This window comes from Lampris incognitus, chromosome 20 (assembly GCF_029633865.1).
Source record: "Lampris incognitus isolate fLamInc1 chromosome 20, fLamInc1.hap2, whole genome shotgun sequence".
In the NCBI taxonomy this organism is placed as follows: domain Eukaryota; kingdom Metazoa; phylum Chordata; class Actinopteri; order Lampriformes; family Lampridae; genus Lampris; species Lampris incognitus.
This window is the reverse complement of record NC_079230.1, coordinates 12,087,055-12,105,813: the sequence shown is the minus strand read 5'-3', so window position 1 is coordinate 12,105,813 and position 18,759 is coordinate 12,087,055.

Below are 18,759 nucleotides of genomic sequence, written 5' to 3'. Positions count from 1 at the left end.
TTTTTCTTGCTCTCATTAGAAAGGGAATCATTTTACTTAAAATAAGGGCTTTTGTAAATATTGAAATTAATGACTGGTTAAATGTCAACATTGTTGTTGAGGAAAAGTACCATTTTAAAATTATCTCATAGATTAATAGTCTCCATCGCTATGATGGATTTTTGTCAATTGGATTCCAGAGAGGCCATGTTTGAGATCAGTGCAGGGTACCAAAATTACGGTAAGGGAAAACAACGCAGAACCGTGTCAAGTCAAGTCGAGTTGAGCCGGTACCATATAGTGGAAAAGGGGCATTAGATGAGTGATGAAAAGTTTCTCTCAATAAAAGTTGTGTCCAGATGAACTGATTCACCTTTCTTTGACACTCCTGTTGATGTTCAACTAGAAGGTTTTTAAGGTAGGGCAGCCATTTTTCTCCTGCTTTGCCCCCCCATATGTGGATGTGTTTGTGTCTACCTGGGTGTATCTGGATCTTTGTGTGTGTGTGTGTGTGTGTGTGTGTGTGTGTATATATTTAATGAGTTTATGGTGTTGGCAGTTTTATATACTGTAATTTTTTTCGAGCTTGTGATGGCCTGACTATACATTGAGTAAAAAATAGACAAATAAATAAATTTGCTGCAACCAGATTGGTTCATAATGAAGATGGATTCTAAAGGAGTGGGAAATGGGAAACGTGTTACTGTCAAAAGTCCCATAATAACTGCTGTTTTTCGGTCTTTATTTACTTTTCCAGCGCACAACTTTTACACCTTGTTTCAAGCACAACTCACAAACCAGACTCTCTCACACACACACACAGACGTAATGAAATGACCCAAACAGCAAACCAGACTTTGGTACAAGTGCCGTTCATCTGTGTGTCTGCTTGTCTTATCTTTCTAACTGCCACTGTGTGCACAGACGCACACACTCCCAACACACCGATCCCAAATCAAAGCCCTAGACACATGCACTCACATTCCTGTATCGCCCACCTGGGGCAAACATTACTTGCGTTGTTCCTGCCACAGCTTTCATGCATGTGCCTTGTGTTGTCTGTCTGCTGGCTTGTCTGTCTGTCTGTCTGACTTTTTCTGTCTGTCCGCTGTCCCTCTCACTCAGGTTGATCTCCCATAAACACCCTGTAACAGATTCCATGTGCCTATATGGCTGTCTACCTTAATTTCTGTATTGCCTTTCAAGGACTTGCGCGTGCGCGCGCGCACACACACACACACACACACACGCACACGCACACATTTATGCACATGTGTGCACACATGCATGCACACACACGATGCACACATTTATGCGCACACACACATACACACATTTATACTCACACACACACACACACACACCCTCTGTTGTTTAATCAGACTTGGAATCCAGTGTTATCAGCACCGGATCTATTAGCTTTCCTGTCAGAATGGACTCACACACACACTTCTTAAATTACACACATTCCTCTTACTCACTCTGCTCGCACGGGGCAGTGAATTAAACATTCCTTTCAGTCACAAACCTGCACATTGTCCTTCTGTCCACCGAGTCACAAGATTGAAAGGGAATCTGCTTGTTCATATCTCAACCCTTTCCTGTTACATTATCTTACATGGTAGGAGATTATAACTTCTTCTTCCTGGTATAGATTGTATTGTCCTGGTTGCCTCGCTGGACTGGAGAGCCCTTTGACCCTGGCAGTCGTACTACCTTGCTCCACAAAGGCCATTTCATAGTTTGGCGAATTATCATTGCCACCAGCGATAATTACATTTAATGGTCGGTTGCAACGACTTTTGGTTTAATATTTAAAGTGATGAGTGACCGGTCATTGTTGAGATGGTCTTTACCTTCATCACTGAGACCTCCATCCATCCATTATCCAAGCCGCCTAGCCTAACTGGGGTTGCGGGATGCTGGGGCCTATCCCAGCAGTCATTGGGTGGCAGGCTGGGAGACACCCTGGACAGGCCGCCAGTCCATCACAGGGCCCACACACACACACATTCACACCTAGGGACAAATTAGTACGGCCGATTCACCTGACCTACATGTCTTTGGACTGTGGGAGGAAACCGGAGCACCCGGAGGAAACCCACGCAGACACGGGGAAAACATGCAAACTCCACACAGAGGGACAACCCCCAAGGTTGGACTTCCCCGGGGCTTGAACCCAGGACCTTTTTGCTGTGAGGCAACTGCGCTAACCACTGCACCACTGTGCCTCGCTGAGACTTAATGATGACATTTTGGCCATGTTGGTCAGGTGATCATAAAACATGATCTATAAACTGGCCTTTAAAGGCAGTGTTGGCACCCAGTTCCGCCCATCTGTAAGTCCTCAGTCCGACTTAAGAGAAGATATCTTCTGGTATTCGGAGTTCTTGTTGGCCTGAGAGTTTTCTCAGAACTGGCTAAAGCTGGACTGCATGGTTTGGGTTTAGGATAATATCCATATAAGCGTCAGCCAGCTATCAAACTTGGCTACAACATATTCTAACAGGAAGCAATATCATGCTTCAAATTTGAGAGGAATCCGGTCAAATTCTCCATATACTCCATGGGCCGGACTGCTTCAGGTTGGAGGGGAAACTAAATGTCGCCATGCAGTTTGTTAAAGGATAACCCATGTATATTTTATGTAATGGACATATTTTGTTCATTTTGTTGATGAAGTGCATACTGAACACTTTTGCAACTATAAACTCCACCTTCTCCTTTGCTAGCACACGCGCGCGTGCACACACACATTCATTTTTTTCTGCAAACTTTGCTATAAATCCAAAAGATCTGTGGTGGAAGCCTTTATTTATGGAGCAGTGAGGATTAGAGTGACCAATGTAATTTACACCTGCACTAATTTGAAGAAAAGAGACACACACACATATACAAGGATGTCTACATGTAAAGCTATTCTTTTTTTTTTCTTTGTGCAGACAGCTAGGTTGAGAGATTCTGGAGAGTTGGATGCGCAGGAGAAAGATCCAGAACATCGCTCGATGGAGTGTTTGCCAGGGTTTCCACATAAAGTTCTGTGAGGCGTTACAAGTGATCCCTTTTAACTTTGATTTTTGTAATTCCTTCTAATGCCTGAACACCGGGGGCTAGCCTGCTCATATACCTGTCAGCTGTTCAGTGCACCAGCTCCAATCGTATTGGGAACAGGTGGAAGTGGGGGAATGGGAAGGGGCTGACCCCAATACAGGTTTGGTCTAAACATTATTGGTTTTTGTAAGCTGTCGGAAGGAAACCTTGGGATGAAGTCTTACACTGAATCCAAACACAAGGGCTACTCACTTGTTCTCATTCTTTATTTTTTATTATAATTATTTATTTCTATCATGTGTGTGTTTGTGTGTGTGAAGGCAGAGATTGAGATGTGTGACTGTGGCAATATTCTGCAAAAACAGTAGGCCTATAGACTATGTAGACATGTTCTTGAAAGGCGGCCAGCGAGATGATGGCTTAGATGTTAGAAATGAACAATGCCACTTCACAGCAAGAAGGCCCTGGGTTCAAATCCAGCCCATCTGTGTGGACTGTACATGTTCTCCTCGTGGTTACACTGGTTTCCTCTTGTTACTGCTGTTTCTTCTCCACACACATTAGGTGTGTGTTTGTGTGTGTGTAGATGGTGTGTGGGCCCTGTGATGGACTGGTGACCTATCCAGGGTATCTTCCTGCCTTCTATTCAGTGCATGCTGAGGTAGACTTAAGCCCATTATGAACCTTAATTGAATTGAGCAGATATAGATCATGGATGGAACCGAAAAGGGAAAACTCAAGTCTGCCACCTAAAAGAATACTATTGCTTTTTTCCCTTCCCCCTTTTTCTCCCCAATTGTAACTGGCCAATTACCCCACTCTTCCGAGCCGTCCCGGTCACTGCTCCACCCCCTCTGCCAATCCGGGGAGGGCTGCAGACAACCACATGTCTTGTCCGATACATGTGGAGTTGCCAGCCGCTTCTTTTCACCTGACAGTGAGGAGTTTCACCGGGGGGGGGGGCATGGCGCATGGGAGAATCACGCTATTCCCCCTAGTTCCCCCTCCCCCTGAATATGCGCCCCAACCGACCAGAGGAGGTGCCAGTGCAGTGACCAGGACACATACCTACATCTGGCTTCCCACCCGCAGACACGGCCAATTATGTCTGTAGGGATGCCCGACCAAGCTGGAGGTAACACAGGGATTCGAGCCAGCAATCACTGTGTTGGTAGGCAATGGAATAGACCGCCACGCCACCTGGACGCCCTACTATTGCTTATTAAAGTTGAGTTTTCAGGATAAGTCATACTTTAGTGTCCATAGTTTTAATGGTAAACTGTCATTTTATGTGTTGGCCAGTCGGGCTCTGCACAGTGTCTGCCACAGAGCAGTGCTACCGAGATCAATTTTAAAGGATAATAATTTTTTACAACCTCAGTTTTATTTCCATAGCTTTTGTCATTGTGCACATAGGTTATGATGTTATTGTACTCACTTGCGTTATTGTCGAGATCTTAGATATAGGAACCCTGCTGCACTGAGCTTTACAACGGCATCTTACTGGGTAACCGGACACAAGTAGTAATAATAATAATAATAATAATTTAAAAAAAAACATTTTATTTTAAGACACCTTGCATGACACCCAAGTTGACCTTACATCAAAAACACAAAGCAGTAAAAATATTAGTGAAGTCAGCAATAAAACACACAGTAAACAATAGTGCATACATCAGCAGTAGTTAAAAAATAGATGAATTTGATGCTGTTAATGTGGGTATGCTAGTTTAAAAAGGTGGGTTTTAAGAGCAGTTTTGAATTCTGTAATGGAGTCCAGTATGCTGATGTAATGGGGAATGGAGTTGCAGAGTTTGGGTGCAGCATAGGAGAAAGCCCTGTACCCATTGTGCTGAGGTGGATGGCTGGTAGTGCCAATAGACCTGCTGGTGAAGACCACAAGTCCTGTGCATCTCGACGTTTTGCAACTCATTCTTCCCCAGTTTGCCGTGGAAGTTGGCTAGCCTACCGCCAGTTAGCTTAACGTTAGGTAGTTTGCGCACCGTTTTGTTATTTTTCTTACTTAGCTAGCTTTGTGAAAGTGTATAGTCTAACTATCAAGTGTGGACATTTTGTCGTGGGGACAGTCATCTGTAAACACCGGCCATAGATTCATCAACGCTACCCTGTTGCATCATCTACCCACCCCGTGGACCACTCGTGGATTGTTTGCGTGGTCGCGTGAGTAAGAGACTATTCAAACACTATCAGCGTGTTCCTATTGGGAGTTTGTCCCATTGTTTTTTTGTGCACCAACGTAGGGGCCCCATTGTTTAGAAATCTAAGCGCTTGGTAATATAGTTCACCATTGCTCTGAGTTGAACTGTTTATTTGGAGACTTTTATTCAGGACTTTGTCTAATATTACAATTCATCATTGGGTTAGGGTTATTTACTAAGGTGTTCACTTCATATGATAGCTTTTCAAATCTGTATTCTAGTATCTGGTTTGCAATCCCAGAGGGTTATTCCTTTTTGATAGTATGTTGATGTGATAACATAAGAAGGATTTGGTTGTTTGGTAAGTAAATACTGTTCTGATACATATCGAGAGAAGGAAAGATATAAGAACAACAGTAGCCTGCCAGAGGATAAAGGTTATTTCTTTATTATTGTTGTCCTGAAGTTCTGTTATTCTAAGGTTTATCATTTACATTCAGCCAACTCAACATCAACCGTTGAGAACTCAGGATCCTGTTTAAGGAAAATAGAAATAGTAGCCATAGCTGTCAACAAGGGATTACATTGTAAACTAAGCTGTAACTAAACCAAGGTTATAAAAAAAACTGCATTTAGCCTTTAATCACTGCTTCTGCAGTTGCACTTTTGTTTTTAAAATTGCTTTTTTTGGTGGTGTTCGGGGTTTAAGTTGTCTCAGATAGGTGCCGGTCCCAGTATTTGATTGGATCCGGCACATCCTTTGTCACTATCAAAATCTGTTAATGAATTTTGTGTAATATCCAATGTTATCTGTGCCGTCATGCTTTTATTTCCCATTGAAGTTACTCATAAATCACTTGTTTGCCTATTTTGGATGCGTTTTAAATCTGATTTTAAAGCAAGAGGTCACTCAGTGACGCCTGAAACGTGTCAGTTTTGTGCACGTCGTGTGAGCTAATGTTACTGCGATTTGAATTAGGATACCCTCAGTAACAATGAGGAAACTGGTAAAATGTCAAAAAGACAATCAAATATGTTGAATTTCTTCAAACCAGTAGGTTAGTTAGACCTTAAGAAGGCCAAAGTTGTTTTGGTGGCTCAACGGGATGGTGATAATGGTCCTGTTGATAGTACTGGGGCAGCACGGTGGCGCAGTGGTTAGCATGGTCGCCTCACAGCAGGAAGGTCTTGGGTTCGAGCCTGGTGGTAGTCCAGCCTTGGTGGGTCATCCCGGGTCGTCCTCTGTGTGGAGTTTGCATGTTCTCCCCGTGTCTGTGCCGGTTTCCTCCGGGGGCTCCGGTTTCCTCCCACAGTCCAAAGACATGTTAAGTCAGGTGAATCGGCCGTACTAAATTGTCCCTAGGTATGAATGGGTGTGTGTATGTGTGTGTGGGCCCTGTGATGGCCTGGCGGCCTGTCCAGGGTGTCTTCCCGCCTGCCGCCCAATGACTGCTGGGATAGGCTCCAGCATCCTCGCGACCCTGAGAGCAGGATAAGCGGTTCAGTTAATGGATGGGTAATGGATGATAGTACTGAACGGAGTGGAGGAGATCGATGGACAGACAGACAGACAGAACACGTCATTTAGTTCGGTTTCTTAGGCTGCTTGCGTTTTGTGGTTGTAAAGAGAACTTCCAGCCCTAATCCCAGTCTTGTTTCGTGTCAACAGCTAGCACCTAGACATTGTCCAATGTGTTCCAGGCCCTGTGGATTTTTTTTTGATGTGCCCCGTGTCTTTTTCTCTCCCCCCTGATCCACCAGAACAGGACCCTCTCTGAATTTTGGGACCTCCTGATTTACAAATTAAGCACTGGTGGTGTTTAAAGTGTAAACCTCACACCTTTGCGGGGGGCTAATCCCTGGCTGTTAAGACTGGTCTTTACTTCACTTCACTGTGTTGGCAGAAATTGTGAAAAAAAATTTCACTTTAGTGTTTCAGATTCCGGCAACAGATGACCTGCTATTAACGTGCATCACACTTCTGGACTGTGACTAGATAGGATTTAGCCGAATTTTATTTACACCTGGCATTAATATGCATCTCTGTTGTCCACATGGACATTCGATTGCATTTTCCTGCATAAAATGCAGATTACTGTGTGCCTTCCATGTGCGTTGTTTTAAAATTTTTAACGAAAACTGTGCGCTAAGCAGGCCGTGTGTGTATCACGTCAGGTGTTAAAAAGCATTTTGCACCAATTTATTGGCGTGGTTATTCGGGGGCCTTGGAAATCACCAGTGCTCGAGCTGGCAATTGTGTATGTCTTAAAGCTTACTTAGCGTTTGTTCAAAGTGGATGTAGCACTGCAATATTTAATGTGATGACAGGTATTGGATTGCATACAATTTTTTGTGTTGCCTTTTGGCTGTGGAGATGCAAACATAATTAGGTGGCTGGCCCTGTGCCCGATAGAAGAGATAAGTATTTTCTGTTGTTTTTGGCATTGCACTGTGGATGGCGGACGTTCCAAAAATGATTAAAAATGCTTTTGACACTTCTTTGACATCTAAACGCCATTTTCCAGTTTCACTAGATTAATGTGGACATACTGTGTGTGTGTGTGTGTGTGTGTGTGTGTGTGTGTGTGTGTGTGTGTGTGTGTGTGTGTGTGTGTGTGTGTTAGTCCAAGTGTTTGTGTTGACTGCCAATCATCGGTCAGGATAAAGACCCTGATTAACATAAAAAAGCCGGTTGAAGATAGGATTCAAGGCTGAGGTTAACCCTTTGGAAAATTATTGACAATTTGTCAGCCAAAGACTTAAACTATGTCCTGTCCTTGTAAAATATTTGAAATTGTCCAATTTTTGTGGTATTTATCACTCATGGACAAATGTTACTTATTTTTAAAATGGCAGGCTTGTCATTTCAGAACAGAACTCTTGTTGGAGGTAGTCTAGATTGGGTGGTTGAGGCTATCAAATGCAAATCCTATAATTCAGCCTGGCCTGTTCAAACTGGTCCTGTGATTGAAATCCAAAAATCATTCGGTTGTTTTGGAGCATAGTGGTGAATAGCCACAATGTAATTATGCTCTCGTTATAAATTTGGGGGCACCACCTACGACGTAGGAAATTTAGATAAACGAAATCAATCAGTTCAGATCTGAAGTTGTAACTTCTCGATTACAGGGATTTCTATCTTTGCTTCAGAAAAACACACATACAATGACTTCCAATAATAGCAACATTTATTAATTGCTAAATGTCTGCTAGCAATAGAATGAATGAGTAAATGAAAGAATAAATGAATAAATAGAAAGTCAGAATCAGATAGGTAAATGAAATAAGCCATTCAAATGACAGAACAGAGCGTATCAGTCCGTTTGACAATGGTATAAGAGAGTATGTGATTGTTCAGAACTACCACAGAAGGACACGATGCTATAAAATGGCTCAAAATGAAGGTTTTAGATTGCTACCAACTCTTCAAAGGCAGCAGATGTGAATTGAGCTTACTTTAGGCGATGTGCCGAGGATGAGATGATCAGGTTCAGGTAGCGGCTGAGTGATGGTCTGTGAAGACTTACAATGTCCATGCAAGGGTTAACTCACAGGGGAGCCAAGATTACCAGGCAACAGTGTCGGCTGCGGCTAGTTCTTCACTGATATCCCGCTACTTGTTATATGTAGTGTCCCCTGGACAGGAACTGCCTGGGTTATTCTTGGCAAAAGTCTGATGAAGTCTCGTTTATTCCTGGGCAAAGACTGCCTGGAGGTTCTTAGGAAGCAGTCAGATGTTGGTAGGCGATGGTGTCTTTGCTGCGTTGATCCATCTGGTCAACAGTCAATTTTCAGTCAGATAGTAATCTACTACACTTAATTACTGACCGGACTCAGTTGAAATAATCTGAAAGTAATTTCCTTGGCCGGATGATAAAACTTCCGAAAATTATCACACACGAGGCTTTCTTGTGATATAAAAAATGGTCAAAGCTTGGGGGGCGTCCGGGTAGCGTAGTGGTCTTTTCCATTGCCTGCCAATATGGGGATCCCGGTTCAAATCCTCCTGTTACCTCCGGCTTGGTCGGGCATCTCTACAGACGCAATTGGCCGTGTCTGCGTGTGGGAAGCCGGATGTGGGTGTGTGTCCTGGTTGCTGCAGTAATGCCTCCTCTGGTCGGTTGGGGCGCCTGTTCAGGGGGGAGGGGGAACTGGGGGAATGGCATGATCCTCCCACACACTATGTCCCCCCTGGCGAAACTCCTCACTGTCAGGTGAAAAGAAGCGGCTGGCAACTCCACGTGTATTGGAGGAGACGTGGTAGTCTGCAGCCCTTCCTGGATCAGCAGAGGGGGTGGAGCAGTGACCGGGTCAGCTCAGAAGAGTAGGGTAATTGGCCGGATACAATTTGGGAGAAAAGGGGGGAATTTTTAAAAAAAAAATAATAAAAAAAAAAAAATCAAAGCTTGGCTTACTCAGTAGAAAAAAGATGTACAAGACTGATTGACCTGCACGCGCTTTGGTGAAGGAAAAGCGCAAAAATACCAAGCATAAGAGAAGTAGAAAAATAGACGAAAGTTCTAAGGAAAAAAAAAAACCTGAGAAAGTTTAGAACAGGGTTCTCAAACTACTGGCTCGTGGGCCACATCCAGCCCGCGAGGTAGTTTTATGTGGCCCGGACTATGTTGCAGATTTATTAAGAGATCTAGGCTACATATCCATTTTGCATTCTACTTCGTGTTTTTTTTTTTGTTAAACGTTTCTGTGTTTCTAGTTCTAAGTACTCAGTAAGATTAATTGTAAGGCCAGTTGGAGATGATGTAGCTTAATGTCATTTTTGCAGCATTCTCTCTCCTCTCTCTCTCTCTCTCTCTCTCTCTCTCTCTCTCTCTCTCTCTCTCTCTCTCTCTCTCTCTCTCTCTCTCTCTCTCTCTCTCTCTCTCTCTCTCTCTCTCTCTCTCTCACATTCACACACACACACACACACACACACACACACACACACACACACACACACACACACACTATAACCGGCAACACGAGTACATAAACCCAGTTGGCTAGCCCAAAGCGAAATATATCACGTGAGCTTGCTAACGTAAATTGTTGTCACTGCTTGCAGATGTTTTGTAAAAATGTCAACTTCAAAAGCCAAAAAAAAAGTTGATCAGGAGAACCGACAGTTCCAAGAGAAATGGATATGCGACTACTTCTTCACTGAATTTAATGCGCCCACGATCTGTTTAATTTGCAAGGAAAAAGTTGTTGCCCTGAAAGATTTCAATCTGAAGCAACATAACACTACTAAACATGCAGAGGAGTATGATCGGTTCAAAGGTGAGGAGAGGGAGCAAAAGGCAGCACGCTTCCAAAAAAGTCTGTCCTGTCAGCAGAACTTTTTTCACAAACCCAAACAAGACTGATGCAGCTGTCGAAGCTAGCTACATGGTAAGTGAGGCAATAGCGAAGGCTGCCAAGCCATTTACGGAGGGACAGTTTCTGAGAGACTGCATACTGCAGGCAGCGAATATCGTCGACCTGGAGAAGGCATCTTCATTCAGAAACATCATTCTCAGCCCAAATACAATGATAGAAAGGATCAGTGAGTTGTCAGGCAAGATTTACAGACAGTTGTATTAAAAGAAATGATTTCACGCACTATGCTTTGCCACTTGATGAAAACACAGATGTAAATGACAATGCTGAGCTTGCTATATTTTTAAGGGGTATCAGTCATCATTTTGAGTTACCTGAAGAACTGCTAACTTTACATCCAGTGCAGGGAAAGACTATAGCCAAAGATATATTTCAGGTGCGGTGCTCTGCAATTTGGGGTGCTGTTTACCCTGGAATAAATTGGTTGCAGTCACCATTGATGGTACCCCGTCAGTGATGGGAAGAAAAGATGGGCTTGTAGCACTGTCTCAAAGAAAGCTGGAGGAAGAGAATGTAGATCCCGCAATTGCATTGCACTGCATCATTCACCAGCAGGCACTGCAGCAAATGCTTGAAGTTTGACAGTGTTATGACTGTTGAGCATGTTGCATTAATTACATCAGATCAAGAGGTTTACAACACTGCCAGTTCTGTGCGTTTCTGGAGAAAATAGATGCAACATTTGGAGATGTGTTGTACTTCACAGAAGTGTGCTGCTTGAGCAGGAGCAGTGTCCTGAAAAGGATTTTTAAATTGAGGGAGGCGATCAGAGAATTCATGAAAGAAGGCAGGCACTTAACACTCTTAATTTAAAACTGCCGGGGCCAGACCAACTTGTCACTGTAGCATTTGATAGTGTGAAAGCCTTCTCTGTGAAACTCAGATTTTGGAAACACAGCTCACAGAGAAAAGATTTGTCCACTTCCCAACATGCCAGTCAGTTATTGATGATGGTGCCAGAGTCAATGCTGATGAGTATGTGACTGTCATTGACAATCTGCAGCAGGAGTTTGAGCAAAGCTTCTCTGATTTTAAGACTCACAGCACCACTTTCCAGTTATTTGCAGACCCTTTCTCCTTTGATGTGGACAGTGCTCCAAGCACATTTCAAATGCAGCTCATAGACTTGCAGTGCAACACTGAGCTCAAGGCAAAGTTCAGAGAGGCACAAGGAAAGCTGGAGATGATTGGACAGTTTCTCAGAGAGCTTCCCAAAACATTCCCACAGTTGTCCAAACTGTTCAGGCAGGTCATTTGTCTTTTCAGCAGCTCTTATCTGTGTGAGAAACTGTTCTCAACTATGAACTTTAATAAATCAAAGCCTCGGTCCAGAATGACCAATGAACATCTCCAGGCTGTGCTCAGGGTGTCCACTGCCCTGTCCCTGAAAGCAAATGGCCCTCCCCTGTGTCAGCAGAAGAAGTGGCAGGTTTCTGGCAAGAAGTAGGCTAAATATGTAGGCCTAGGCCAGGCTACACTATGTACATAATTACCTATTCATGTGAAATAATAATAAAAAGCGATGTGAAGGTTATCTAGTTGAACAGTTTTTTCCTCATCCCTGTTGCACCAGCCCTCCTCCATAAGACTACTTGTCAAGTGGCCCCCAGGTAATTTGAGTTTGAGACCCCTGGTTTAGCAAGAAGAGAGTGTAAGAGGAGGGCAAGTAAGAGTCTTTTTTTTTGAAGAGACCTAAGAAGAGTGACTTGGAAAAAAATGAAGACTTCAGAAAGGCTGAACAAAGACCTATTTGCCTTTTATTGGTCTTCCTGACCAGGGCGTTATATGGCAAACTGGGCATGTGCCCCAGGGGCCCTTGAGCACAAAAAGGCCCTCAACAATGGGTGAAAAAAAGTGCTTTTTAAAAAAATTGTATGTCGTGCACCACAGAAATATGGCACAAAACTTGACCCATTCTCTTGATCTTTATAATTATCCAATCAGAATGGAATAATGGTAGTACTTGGTCTGTTGAGCAGTATCGGCATACCTGCTCAGCTGGACTGGTTATTCAGCCTTTGAAAATAGGTGTGTGATTATGTTCTGGTGGATTTGACATGGCAGCTTGACTGGAAGCTCAAAATAATTAAGGTGGGTTTTAATGGCTGGGGTGGGGGCTGTTATGTGTGTGTGTGAGGGGGGGGGTATGAGCTTCAGTACCCAGGGGCTCCTGGGGGTACTAATCCAGCCTTGATCCTCACTGATATTCATTCCGTGATTTTTGATTCCATCCGGAGAGAGGATTATTTAATTTTAGACTATCACATGCCCAGTTGAAACCATGGTCAATCAGTAGTGGTCCTAAACATGGAAAGTGTTTTACAGTGTATTGCATAAAACTCCAAGAGAAAATATTATTAAACGGTAATGTTTCTATCATCGACTACTACTACAACTAACTAGTGAGATGAATTCCTATACGATTCGTAGATGAACAGAAATTAACTAACAACTCGCTGATTATCATGATAAAAGTACTATCTTATATGATATGATTACAGAATTACAACAATAAAAGAAAATGAAAAAGAAAATAATAAAATGAAATAACAAGATACAGTTAGGATAATATAGTTTGACCAGAAAGACTTAATCACCTATGATCACTAAATGGCAGTGTAGTTACATGGCAGAATGCCCTTAAATCCTTAAATTAATATCTCAGTCAGTTTGGGTGATACAGTCATGTGAGTTAGGTCATTGTTCATGAGATTGTTTGCTGGGTATTATTGGCTGGATGGCTAAATGGCTACAGCTAGGTCACATTAATTCAGACATGGACAGACACAAGGAGAGTTACAATTGATGACTTAAGATAAGTTATCAACATTTGGCAAAGTATACACAAATCTGGGGAAGTAATGGAAGGAAACAAGTCACCATTACTGCGTTAGCGTCTCCCTACAATAAGTGTGCGTGTGAATGCAAGCTGTCATGAGAAGTTTACAATTTTCTATTTTTATCTTTTTATATAACATTGCTTTTGACAATGATGTCTCGGAGTTCGGGAAGAACCTGTGCAGTTCTCAGCTTCTCCAGCAGTAGTGGCAAACTTCAACTTTAGGGAAAAAAGCTGAATGCAAAATACACAAGCCTTTACTTGTCACAGACCATACTCTTTACATAGAGTCCCTGGGCATGCAGAGGACCAAAAGATGCACTAGAAGTGGATAAAGAATATTAATAGGAAGGACTTTGTTCCCAATAACAACAGCATGGTAGATTTTGGTGAACAGTAGTCCATCTCTATTCATCTAACAATGACTAGCATGCAAGCTGGCTAGCCTAACATGGTGAAACAATTAACATCAGCTAAATTAAGACTGCTTAGCTAGCTAATGTAAATGGGCTAATAAGATGTCTAGGGGCTTTGGTGGTCGCACAGAATAAATTAACTCAATCTACTAACTTTGGCAATATTGTATAAAATAACTTTAGTTGTTCTAACCAGGGCAACCTAATGACCACAAAGTAAACATCATTCAGTCGGCATCATAAACAGAACACGTACAATAGTGTCCGGCAGCCCTTTGTTTAGTAGGAGTGATTTTTCTTTTTTTGGATTTTTTTTTGCCCCCCTTTTCTCCCAAATTTTTATCCGACCAATTACCCCACTCTTCCGAGCTGTTCCAGTCACTGCTTCACCCCCTCTGCCGATCCGGGGAGGGCTGCAGACTGCCACATGCTTCCTCCTATACATGTGGAGTCGCCAGCCGCTTCTTTTCACCTGACAGTGAGGCATTTCGCCAGGGGGACGTAGCACGTGGGAGGATCACACTCTGCATCACCAGTTCCCCCTCCCCCCTGAACAGGTGCCCCGACCGACCAGAGGAGGCATTAGTGCAGTGACCAGGACACATACCCATATCCGGCTCCCCACCTGCAGACATGGCCCACGGCCAATTGTGTCTGTAGGGACGCCTGACCAAGTCAGAGGTAACACAGGGATTTGAACCAGCGATCCCCATGACCGCTATGCTACCCAGACACCCCGCTTTTTCTTAACCATGGGAAACTTAACTGTTAGTTGGCAGGCAGGCAGTAATGTCCCAATTGTATGCTAAAGTTTGTCATCAGTTCGCTGAGTTAATTTAGAAAATCGACCTTTACAGAAGCGTAACTGTATTTCTTTACTCGTTTGGAATTAAGGGTTATATTGCTGTACGGTATCAAGAATATTTGGGTGGCATTTTCAAGTGTGGGTTTTATGTCGATTGTGGCAAAGCAATTTCTATGACATGAAAACACAGTTTACAGTAATGTAATGGACAAATTTTCAAGTAGTATTGTGAGTTATGTGGTATTTGCTACTTGTCCTCATTATTCGTTTCCATGCTCAGGATGTGGGGAATACACTTCCAGGATGGTAAACCAATGAAAGAACACCCATACCCTGTATTGCATATCGGATATGAACATCATGTAAGGTTGATTCCATTTTTCCTGGAGTTACCATAGGTTTTATTCATTGTCTCCCTGAATTTTTACAATTTAGCAAGAGTATCTGATGTAGTAGTGAATGGAATGTCAATGATATGGCAAATATGCCTCTGCACAAGTGTTGTGTTATCATCCAGTGGCCAGATTCTACAGACCACAACTACTACTATTCCAATTTTTCTCTGATCTAGCCAAAGTTGTCTGTTGTTTCTATTTTCTGTCTCTCATATTTCCTATATTTGACATAGCTTTCAAAAATGACATAGCAGAGTTTAGATTTGTGTTAGCACTTGGGCATGATCTTTGGGAAGTTCACTGACATTTGCATTCTTCTGTGGCTGTGCAGTAAACACATGGTGTAAAATGGTTTCAGGTATCATGGCTAAGCCAGACATCTTAGGATGAAAAGTGTTGAATGACATCTGCATCTGTCTCAAATGCTTTAGTTGTAACTTTTGTACTTTTCCTAGGTCGATGGGCTGGCACTTGAATGTTTTCAAATGTGTCTAGCGTTACATTTTTCCAGGTAGATTGGCTCCAGGCACACAACTTGTCAGTGCAGGCCATGCCTGTTGAGCCTTGTGTCACAGCATCTTTCACCTTGTAGAGTACTGCTGCTGTATGACAGCAGCACTTCCCTGTGTTGGCCGTACAGTCACAGTTAACACCCATAACTTTGCCATCCTTCCTCTGCAGAGTTAATTCAACAGCATGATAGTTGTTAATAAACTGTGAGTATTGGACAGGTCCTTTTAGAATGATGTTTTCATCATCTGGTAGAGTGTGCAATATTTGGCAAACCCATTTGGGGCTCGGGTAATTTTTGAGTGACCTGTAGCTGGCATTTTGTTGCTCATCACATGCCAGGCAATGAATGAAATAATCTTGAATACCTAATAAAACAACATGAATTCATATTTTTAAAATTTTGCTAATGTAACTGGTCTTATGATTAAATGCAGCTCTTGATTATGCCAGCTAGCTAGTAAAGTAGTATATTACACAACACGTCATCATTTGAAATGAGGCAGATTGTCAAGTTTTTTTCTCTATCCATTCTGTATTTCTGGTTATTGTTGTAATCAGTGTCTAACTCCGTGTTCCCCAACCCAGTCCTCAAGGAACCCCTATCCTGCAGATTTTCATTGTAACCCTGCATAGGCAGCCCTGCTTGTACTTACTCAACCAGTCATCTTACAGCACTTAATTGTGCAAGGTGTGCACCATCTGCCATAATTCATTGCTGATTGAATGAATAACTACAAACAGGTACCTATTCAGGGTTGCAAAGAAAATCTGCAGGATAGGGGTTTCTTTGAGGACTGGGTTGGGAAACACCGGTCTAACTAATATGTAAAATTTGGATAATGTTAAGATTGGCATCCATGTAGGGTACCTTCATCAGTAACTCGGGGCCACTGCCTAACATCATCAATCTAACTACCCATGCTGCTGTCACTGTCAGCAGGCAGCAGCAGCTGCTGAGTCACTATGACTCAGTAATGGCAGTGGCGCAAGATGGCGGAACACACAAATCGGTCGCCAGATTCCTCCATAGAGAGGGGTTTGTGTATGTGTGTGTGTCCCTCATATGGTGAAGTGAGTTTCTATCTTAATGTGAAGATGAAATGAAATCTACTTCCTGTGTGATCAATGGTGCTGATAACCTGGAAAGCTTGTCAGTTGGTACCATGTCTTGCTGTGAAGCTAATATTCATGTCAAAGACAGGCTGGTGTCTGGTGAGTTTCCCATCTGCCCTAGCCTGGGAAGGTTGTTGAGTGGTTCTGTGGTGAAGCTGATAACCGTGTTAAAGACATGACTTCTGGTGGCGTCAGGGTGGCGTGGCGGTCTAGTCTGTTGCCTACCAACACAGGGATCAAAGGTTTGAATCCCCGTGTTACCTCTGGCTTGGTCGGGCATCCCTACAGACACAATTGGCAGTGTCTGCGGGTGGGAGGCCAGATGTGAGTGTGTGTCCTGGTTGCTGCACTAGTGCCTCCTCTGGTCGGTCGGGGCACGTGTTTAGAGGGGCGGGGGACTAGGGGGAATAGCGTGATCCTTCCATGCGCTACGTCCCCTGGTGAAACACCTCGCTGTCAGGTGAAAAGAAGCGGCTGGCGAGTCCTCATATATTGGTGGAGACATGTGGTAGTCTGCAGCCCTCCCCGGATCGGGAGAGGTGGTGGAGCAGTGACTGGGACAGCTAGAGTAGGGTAATTGGCCGGGTACAACTGGGGAGAAAAAGGGGGGGGAAAGACATGGCTTCTGAGGAACCTCCCGTCTGGTTGATGTTAATGTGGCACTTCTGTACGGTGTCCCTTAAGTTCAAATCACAACAACAAATGGGAAAACAACAAATAAAAAACACTATGGCCTACAGGAAACCACAATGGCAAATAGGCAACCCAGCAACAACTCAGAACAAATCAGAAAACATGACAGCAAAGCGGAAATTTCAACGGCAAAACAGAAACCACAACCATAAATCGGAAAACTCCACCGGAAAAGTTGGGTGCCTGTCAACACGGATCGTTGCTGATTGGACACAGTGCCCGTCTCTTTATGAGGAATGAAGGAATCTTTCATGTGGCCACATGAAGGAGAACACCAAAGGAACCAGGACAGGGGAATTAAAATATTAAGATGTATTGCCCTCATTGTGGCACAAAGAATGTGTCACTTCAGCTGGTAGGGAAAGTTCTTTCTTCTACACAACTCTGCTTCTTTTAAACGTGTCTTCAGATTGTGTATACTCATGGTGATGTTGAGAAAAGTTGACAGTACATCAAATACCACCTCATATGTATGCCCTGCGTCAAAATAATCACTGATAATCGCACACGTTGAATTGTCGGTAGCGCTCATGTTTACATGTGAGGACAGCAGGTAAACACAGCCCCGGTGTTACACCAAAATCTGTGACACGTCAGATTATGTGACCCTGCCCTTGAAATGCGCTATTTCGGCCGTCCCCCCCCAAATCTTAACCGCACCAAATCTTACGTCAAAAATTAACTGTGTCCAACAGAATGCCTATTCTTAACAATTTCTTGGTTTTATGCCTAAATTTAGCTGCATATAGATATGACTGCCGCATCCTGTCTGAAATAGTGTGTTTTTTAAAAGCCGGGTCACACAATCTGACGGCTCACAGGTTTCGGTGAAACACCAGAATCACTTCGTATTTTGAGTTAATGTCATTGTGTTTTCTGATTTGTGGTTGCGGTTTCTATTTTGCCGTTGTGATTTTCGATCCGTTGTCGTGTTTTCTGATTTGTTGCGTTTTACCTTTTATTAATTTGATTTGCAATTTGTCGTTGAGTTTTCCTGTTTGCGGTTGTGTTTTCCAATCTGCCATTGTGTTTTGTGATTTGCCATTGTGATTCCCCTGTTGTCATTGTGATTTCCTGTATGCCGTTGTGTTTTTTGATTTGTTGTTGTGTTTTCCTATTTGTCGTTGTCATTTGCACTTCTGGGCCACCGTACTTTGTGTGGAGTGAGAGAGGGCCGCTTTGCAAACCCACTTAGTGTATGAAAACACTATTGATTATCTGTGGTGGAGTTCTCAAGGAAGGGGGGGGGAGACAGAGAGACAGACACAGAGAGAGTGTCTTTGGAGCACACTTTTTTGTTTTTTTTAATCAAACTGGATTACACTTTTATTGGGCGCGATAATTGTTTGCAGATGTTTTGAGTCTCCAGTGTATTGCCAATGTTTTTCGCCCTCAGCCACCCTCATAAACCTTGGCACAC